The sequence below is a fragment of the Gopherus evgoodei genome, chromosome 1 (genome assembly GCF_007399415.2).
Source record: "Gopherus evgoodei ecotype Sinaloan lineage chromosome 1, rGopEvg1_v1.p, whole genome shotgun sequence".
In the NCBI taxonomy this organism is placed as follows: domain Eukaryota; kingdom Metazoa; phylum Chordata; order Testudines; family Testudinidae; genus Gopherus; species Gopherus evgoodei.
The window spans coordinates 57,763,625-57,772,979 of NC_044322.1; positions in this window are offsets into that span (position 1 = coordinate 57,763,625).

A 9,355-nucleotide genomic window follows, 5' to 3' on the forward strand; every position below is an offset into this window, starting at 1 on the left:
GGGACGGTGAATCACGGCCAGTGGTAGCCGTGGTCTGCTGAATCTGCTGACGCGGAGGTAAACAAACTGGTCCAGCCCTCCAGGTGCTTACCCTGGAGAGCTGCGTGCCAGAGGTTGCCAACCCCTGATGTAGAGTATGATCATGTACATTGGGATGAGAGGAATCCCAAAGTAACTAACTCCTAGCATAGAATATAGACCATCTAATCTTGGGTCTGTTTGTTATCCTTTTACAACCAAGGATTTTCAAGATACCCCTCTAGAGATAGTGGAAATATTTTTTGCAGCTATGAATTTTCAGGATTGCATGTCGCCAGTACACTAATAACAATACTGCTCCCATAAAATGCAAAGTAGTACTACCTAATTCAAACAGCACTTGCTTAGCAGTGCAGGGAATGATACTGAGTTCATATCTGGAGCTGATCTTGCAGTTAGTAAGGCTGTCGATAACAGTTAACTCATGTGATTAACTCAAAAAATTAATCGTGATTTAAAAAAATTAATCATAATTAATTGCACTGTTAAACAATGGAATACCAATTGAAATATATTAAATATTGTTGATGTTTTTCTACATTTTTAAATATATTGATTTCAATTGCAACACATTATATAAAGTTGACAGTGCTCACTTCATATTATTATTATTATACCCAATATTTGCACTGTAAAATGGCAAACAAAAGAAATAGTATTTTTCAATTCACTTTATACAAGTACTGTAGCGCAATCTCTTTATCATGAAAGTGCAACTTACAAATGTAGATTTTTACATAACTGTGCTCAAAAGCAAAACAATGTAAAACCTTAGAGCCTACAAGTCCACTCAGTCCTACTTCTTGTTCAGCTAATCACTAAGACAAACAAGTTTGTTTACATTTACAGGAGATAATGCTGTCTGCTTCTTATTTACAATGTCACCTGAAAGTGAGAACAGGCGTGGCACTTTTGTAGCCTGCATTGCAAAGTATTTACGTGCCAGTTATGTTAAATGTCCGTATGCCCCTTCATGCTTCTGCCACCATTCCAGGGGATATGCTTCCATGCTGTTTATGCTCATTAAAAAATAATGCATTAATTAAATTTGCGACTTAACTCCTTCAGAGAGAATTGTATGTCTCCTGTTTTCTTTTATCCGCATCCTGTCACATATTTCATGTTATAGCAATCTCGGATGATGACCCAGCACATGTTTTTCATTTTAAGAACACTTTCACTGCAGATTTGACAAAACACAAAGAAGGTACCAATGTGAGATTTCTAAAGATAGCTACAGCACTCAACCCAAGGTTTAAGAATCTGAAGTGCCTTCCAAAATCTGACAGGGATGAGGTGTAGAGCGTGCTTTCAGAAGTCTTAAAAGAGTAACACTCTGATGTAGAAACTACAGAACCCAGACTACCAAAAAAGAAAATCAACCTTCTGCTGGTGGCATTTGCCTCAGAGGATAAAAATGAACATGCGTCGGTCTGCACTGCTTTGGATAGTTATCAAGCAGAAGCTGTTACAGCATGGACACATGTCCTCTGGAACACTAGTTGAAGCATGAAGGGACATACAAATCTTTAGTGCATCTGGCACATAAATATCTTGCAATGCCGACTACAACAGTGCCATGAGAATGCCTGTTCTTTTTTTCAGGTGATATTGTAAACAAGAAGAGAACAGCATTATGTCTTCTGCAAATGTAAACAAACTTGTTTGTCTGAGTGATTGGCTGACCAAGAAGTAAGATTGACTGGACTTGTAGGCTGTAAAGTTTTACAGTTTTGTTTCTGAGTGCAGTTTTTTTTTTGTACATTGTTCTACACTTACGTTCAACTTTCATGATAGAGTTTGCTCTACAGTGCTTGCTTTAGGTTAATTGAAAAATACTATTTCCTTTGTTTTTTACTATGCAAATATTTTTAATCAAAAATAAATTTAAAGTGAGCACCATACACTTTGTATTCTGTGTTGTAACTGAAATCAATATATTTGAAAATGTAGAAAATATCCACAACTATTTAAATAAATGGTATTCTATTATTGTTTAACAGTGCAATTAATCGCACAATTAATCATGGTTAATTTTTTTAATCGCTTGACAGCCCTAAATATTAGCAACTTAAACATTATTGTTGTCTGAAAATGCTACTAAAGAACCACCTAAGATCATTAAAATAGAGATGGGGGGATCTAAACCCCCCCGTGCCCACCCTCCTCTTCTCGTTTATAAATATTGTGCATTTGAAAGCACTTTGGCCTCAGTGTGCTTAAATCCCATCTGTGACAGATATGACAGTCTCCTGCAATATACTAGACAAAACTTATGGAAATAAAATAAATCTTATTGAATTAGGTTTGATGGATCCATTGTATTAAAAATGCAATTGTTTATGTGTTATTGTGGAACTGTATGTAATTTCTGTAGGAGATGGAACTAATGCAATCTCTGGGAAATATTAGGATCTTCAAAGGACTTTTTGGGGCAACATTTGTGACATGGATTTCCTAGGAAATATTTGGGGTGAGGACAATGCAAATAGTCCTTCTCTGAGTCTATTCTTTTGAAACTGCATCTTGAGCAGAAATCCATTGTCTGGCTGATAACCCATTCCTGGTCTCTGCAAAGGCCCAAACCTGATAAATGAGGGCTTCACAAATGAATATTCTAGTTTGGGTAAAAAGTTCTTTATGAACTATGTCATAACCTTAGTCCCAGATTTGGACCTTAGCGTCCAAAATATGGGGGTTAGCATGAAAACCTCCAAGCTTAGCTACCAGCTTGGACCTGGTACTGGCTGCCACCACCCAAAAAATTAGAGTGTTTTGGGGCACTCTGGTCCCCCTGAAAAACCTTCCCTGGGGACCCCGAGACCCAAATCCCTTGAGTCTCACAACAAAGGGAAATAATCCTTTTTCCCTTCCCCCCTCCAGGTGCTCCTGGAGAGATACACAGACACAAGCTCTGTGAAACTACACAGAGTGACTCCCCCTCTCTGTTCCCAGTCCTGGAAACAAAAGTACTTTCCTCTTCACCCAGAGGGAATGCAAAATCAGGCTAGCAAATCCAACACACACAGATCTCCCCCCCTGATTTCTTCCTCCCACCAATTCCCTGGTGAGTACAGACTCAATTTCCCTGAAATTTCCCAGTAAAGAAAACTTCAACAGGTCTTAAAAGAAAGCTTTATATAAAAAGAAAGAAAAATACATACAAATGGTCTCTCTGTATTAAGGTGACACAATACAGGGTCAATTGCTTAAAAGAATATTGAATAAACAGCCTTATTCAAAAAGAATACAAATCAAAGCACTCCAGCACTTATATTCATGCAAATACCAAAGAAAAGAAACCATATAACTTACTACCTGATCTCTTTGTCCTTACATTTAGAAACAGAAGACTAGAAAGTAGAAACTACTTCTCCAAAGCTCAGAGAAAGCAGGCAGGCAGAAAACAAAGACTCAGACACAAACTTCCCTCCACCCAAAGTTGAAAAAATCCGGTTTCCTGATTGGTCCTCTGGTCAGGTGCTTCAGGTGAAAGAGACATTAACCCTTAGCTATCTGTTTATGACAGAACTGGAAGCCACAGGAAAACTCTCGTGTAGGGGTCTGAAAGATTGCTCCCCTGCCAGAGCCCATGCTGGAGTTGATGCGATCTCTGGTAAGCTTATTACCATATGTGTATGTTCTTTTATTGGTTTTATCTGTATTCTTTTTGCATTAAGAATAAAATGTGCTTGCTTAGAAAGATCTGTGTGTTAATTTATACCTGTGACAATTACACTGTGTACTGTCTCTGAAGAGAAGGCAAAAGAATCATAGAATCATACACTTTAAGGTAAGAAGGGACCATTATGATCATCTAGTCCGACCTCGTGCACAACGCAGGCAACAGAATCTCACCCACTCACTCTTGCTTAGGCAGCCTATCTTTTGCTGGGGATATCACAATACAGTCAGGGGACTGTACAGCCTGAAAATACCCAGATCAGAATGGAGAGAGACATGTCTCTCCACCCAAGATAGCCAAGAGATGGGGAGCCAGAAGCCTAGAGTGGTACCCTTGCTGGACCATAGAGAGGGAATACCATTGCAGTTGCCCTGAACTCTGATGCCATAGACTTACTTCACTGGGACTTTAAAGATGTGCTTAAGTGATTTCTTGAGTAGGAATACTTCCCTGAATCAGGGGCATTGCGTACAATCAGTTTTACTATAGATAATTTCCCTTGTTGTTTGTATGAATCTTTCACACAACAGCACGGAAGAGAAAAAATATTTTAAAAAGTAGAAAGATGTGGCTGTAAAATCACAAAAACTCAGGGGGACTAAGAGGGCAGGTGTTGTATCTGAATTTTATTTTAACCAATTTTTTAAAAAGTGACTAGATTTTAAGTTGACAGTGTCCCTTTTAATCAAGTTCCTCTCTGCCTCTTTCTGGTGTATGTCCAGTTAGCTGTTAGAGTATCAGCACTTCTCAAGAAAAATTCACTGACCAAACAAGCATTCTCTCAATAAGAGGTTTTTAAAGTCCAAGGTTCTCTTTGTGCTATTATTTAGCTCATAATGTGTGCTCCATGTAGCTTATCAGTTTCTAAAGTGTTTTTTTTATACTGTGAGTATAAAGGATGCTGTATAGCTAAATCCTCTTCTATCTGCTGTTTGCTTCTTGACTTATTTACATTTCCTTTGATTCTCGTGTTTTCTTTAGAGATACTGCCTGTGAACATGATAGGTCAGTAGTTTTGTGATCATTTATTTTTATACACCGTGAGCAGTAAAGTCACACGTCTCAGATGAAACAACAATCTTTAGTTCCAAATAATGATAGAATGAGGCATTTTCTATTTAGCTGCAAAGTAAATCTATTTTCAATAGATTTTTCTCCCTTTCTTTGTTTTAAATGAGATGATTAATCTGAATCATGAGGCCTGTCTGCTTCATCATTCTTGCTAACTAACTGCAGCTTCCTTCTTAGGATCTTTACTTCTCCAGCCTAATGATCTTTTGCTTTCAGTGCTATTCTTGCTGAGTGTGTGTTGGTGGCAATTTTCTAAAATGGTACTTGTGGTCTATTAAGTATTGTTAATTACAGCACTAAGTCTCCTTGTTCCATATGCTAATATTGATATTAATGACAGGAGTAAAACTTTCCACTCTCCCTACCCTAAAAAAAAAAAAAAGTATTTTCCTACAAAATCAAATTAGATATACACCTGTACCCCCATATAATGCAACCCAATATAACACAAATTCGGATGTAACACAGTAAAGCAGTGCTCTGGGTGGGCAGGACTGAACACTCCAGCAGATCAAAGCAAGTTCGATATAACGCGGTTTCACCTATAATGCAGTAAGATTTTTTGGCTCCCGAGGACAGCGTTCTATCAGGGTAGAGGTGTATGTGAAATAATGAAAAATCTTAAATATTTAAAAATCAAATGACATCTTATTGATTTTGTTAACAGATTATGTTAAATAGGGTTTGAGCTTCTGATCTGTAATTCCGGGAGAAGAGAGAGTGAAGCTGGCATTGGAAGGATGGAAAGGGAGAGGGGAGGGCCAGTGCAAGGAAGTTTCGCACCCTAGGTGAAACTTCGACCTTGCACCCGCCACCCAGCTAACCCTGCCCCCCCCACAGCTAACTCAGCCTCTGACCCAGGGAGCCCCCCCCACAGCAGCTACCCCCCCTCCCACCACAACAGCTAACCCCTCTCCCCCCCGTTCCCTCCACGGCAACTGACCCCGCTCAGGGAGACTTCTCCCGCCCCGCCACGGCAGCTAACCCTGCCTGGGGAGACTTTCCCCCTCTCCCGCCCCCGCCACGGCAGCTAACCCTGCCTGGGGAGACTTTCCCCCTCTCCCGCCCCCGCCATGGCAGCTAACCCTGCCTGGGTAGCCCGCCCCAGCTCACCTTGGCTCCACCTCCTCCACTGAGCACACCGGCACTACTGTAATTCTCCTCCCCTCCCAGGCTTGCAGCGCTGATTGCAGGAGACTTAGAGCTGGGCTGTGTGCTCAGCAGAGGAGGCAGAGTGGAGGTAAGCTGGGGCAGGGACCTGTTCCCCTGTGCGCCCCCCCCGTTACTGCGGGCAGCCCTCCTCGCGCACCCCCCCTGCATGCCCTCCCACCCAGCTCACCTCCACTCAATCTCCTCGCCTGAGGGGACTTTTAGGCGCCCCCAACCACTAGGCGCCCTAGGTGGCCACCTAGTTTGCCTAAATGTGTGCACCGGCCCTGGAGAGGGGGCAGAAGGAAGCTAGAGCAGAAAAAAAAATAGCAAAATACTTTGTTAGTGCAGAGTTAAGGTTGTCTGGTGATCTTCTGTTCCCTTCCAGAATATTTTGTTCAATAAAATTCAAACTTCCAGAAGTCAGGAAATGAAGAGTTAAGGTAAATGCCCACACAAACTTAACTCTCTCCCCTCCACCTCTCAGCTGGCAAGAGCCACTGGGAGTTATCTACATTCAGTCCAGCTGTATTTACTGTGTTAGGTGTAGCTGTACTGAATGGTGGAGGAATAAGCTGGAGCAGGTAGGAAGAGGTGTGATATGAGAAGATCTGGGTCTGAATCCCTGCATGTATGTTATCAAAGGATCTTTCCTTTGATATGCATGTGTATCTTGAGTTTCCCGTCTGCATCATTTCAATACAGAATTGAATTGGATAGATTGTGTCACTAGCAAGGCACTGGGGTCTTCTTGCCATGGGTATTGTCAGTACTGAGGTGAGATATGAAAGCAGTGTGTGGATTTAAATGATGGAAGGGTTTTTCCCATCTCTTCCTCCTCCCCGAGCCTTGGTAGCTAGTTCAATGGAAGCATTCTTCCTTTGGCATAGCTGCAGCTACACAAAGGGTTAGGTTCGTGTAGCTACAGTGCTCAGGGATGTGACATAGTTGATCAAATTTTTTACTGTAAACCAGGCCTGTGTGATTCCTCAGTGCTCTTCCCATGTCCTATACATTTTGTTATAGTGGAATGGGGATAACGGTCGTGCTTTGAAATGGTTACAGTGTGTAATTATTCAGGGAAGAGGGTAGGTTTAGAAGATAAAATAAAAAAAGAGCAAGTAAAAAATCACTTAGCAAAGTTAGATGCCTGCAAGTCACCAGGGCCTGATGAAATGCATCCTAGAATACTCAAGGAGTTAATAGAGGAGGTATCTGAGCCTCTAGCTATTATCTTTGGGAAATCATGGCAGACGGGAGAGATTCCGGAAGACTGGAAAAGGGCAAATATAGTGCCCATCTATAAAAAGGGAAATAAAAACAACCCAGGAAACTACAGACCAGTTAGTTTAACTTCTGTGCCAGGGAAGATAATGGAGCAAGTAATTAAAGAAATCATCTGCAAACACTTGGAAGGTGGTAAGGTGACAGGGAATAGCCAGCATGGATTTGTAAAGAACAAATCGTGTCAAACTAATCTGATAGCATTTTTTGATAGGATAAGGAGCTTTGTGGATAAGGGAGAAGCGGTGGATGTGATATACCTAGACTTTAGTAAGGCATTTGATATGGTCTCGCATGATATTCTTATAGATAAACTAGGAAAGTACAGTTTAGATGGGGCTACTATAAGATGGGTGCATAACTGGCTGGATAACCGTACTCAGAGAGTAGTTATTAATGGCTCCCAATCCTGCTGGAAAGGTATAACAAGTGGGGTTCCACAGAGGTCTGTTTTGGGACCGGCTCTGTTCAATATCTTCATCAACGATTTAGATGTTGGCATAGAAAGTATGCTTATTAAGTTTGCGGACGATACCAAACTGGGAGGGATTGCAACTGCTTTGGAGGACAGGGTCAAAATTCAAAATGATCTGGATAAATTGGAGAAATGGTCTGAGATAAACAGGATGAAGTTCAATAAAGATAAATGCAAAGTGCTCCACTTAGGAAGGAACAATCAGTTTCACACATACAGAATGGAAAGAGACTGTCTAGGAAGGAGTATGGCAGAAAGTGATCTAGGGGTCATAGTGGACCACAAGCTTAATATGAGTCAACAGTGTGATACTGTTGCAAAAAAAGCAAACATGATTCTGGGATGCATTAGCAAGTGTGTTGTAAACAGGACATGAGAAGTCATTCTTCTGCTTTACTCTGCGCTGGTTAGGCCTCAACTGGAGTATTGTGTCCAGTTCTGGGCACTGCATTTCAAGAAAGATGTGGAGAAATTGGAGAGGGTCCAGAGAAGAGCAACAAGAATGATTAAAGGTCTTGAGAACATGACCTATGAAGGAAGGTTGAAACAATTGGGTTTGTTTAGTTTGGAAAAGAGAAGACTGAGAGGGAACATGATAGCAGTTTTCAGGTATCTAAAAGGGTGTCATCAGGAGGAGGAAGAAAACTTGTTCACCTTAGCCTCCAATGATAGAACAAGAAGCAATGGGCTTAAAACTGCAGCAAGGGAGATTTAGGTTGGACATTAGGAAAAAGTTCCTAACTGTCAGGGTAGTTAAACACTGGAATAGATTGCCTAGGGAAGTTGTGGAATCTCCATCTCTGGAGATATTTAAGAGTAGGTTAGATAAATGTCTATTAGGGATGGTCTAGACAGTATTTGGTCCTGCCATGAGGGCAGGGGACTGGACTCGATGACCTCTCGAGGTCCCTTCCAGTCCTAGAGTCTATGAGGGTTGGTGAGAAAAGTCTCATCTTATGTCCCTCACCAAAGACTCTTACACAAAGTAAGCTGCTGCGGGATAAGAGGGAAGGTTCTCTCCCGATTTGGTAACTGATTAAAAGATAGAAAACAATGGATAGGTATAAATGGTCAGTTTTCAGAATGGAGAGAGATAAATAGTGGTGTCCCCCAGGGGTCTGTTCTGGGACCAGTCCTATTCAACTTATTCACAAATGATCTGGAAAAAGGGGTAAAAGTAAGGTGGCAAAATTTGCAGATGTTACAAAATTACTAAAGATAGTTAAGACCCAGGCAGTCTGCGAAGAGCTACAAAAAGATCTCTCAAAACTGGGTGACTAGGCAACAAAATGGCAGATGAAATGTAAATGTTGATAAATGCAAAGTAATGTACATTGGAAAACATAATCCCAACTATACATACAAAATTATGGGTCTAAATTAGCTCTCACCACTCAAGAAAGAGATCTTGGAGTCATTGTGGATAGTTCTCTGGAAACATCCACTCAATGTGCAGTGACAGCCAAAAAAGTGAACAGATTGCTGGGAATAATTAAGAAAGGGATAGATAATAGGACAGAAAATATGTTACCTCTATATAAATCCATGGTATGCCCACGTCTTAAATACTGTGTGCAGATGTGGTCACCCCATCTCAAAAAGGATATATTAGAATTGGAAAAGGTTCAGAAAAGGGCAACAAAAATGATTAG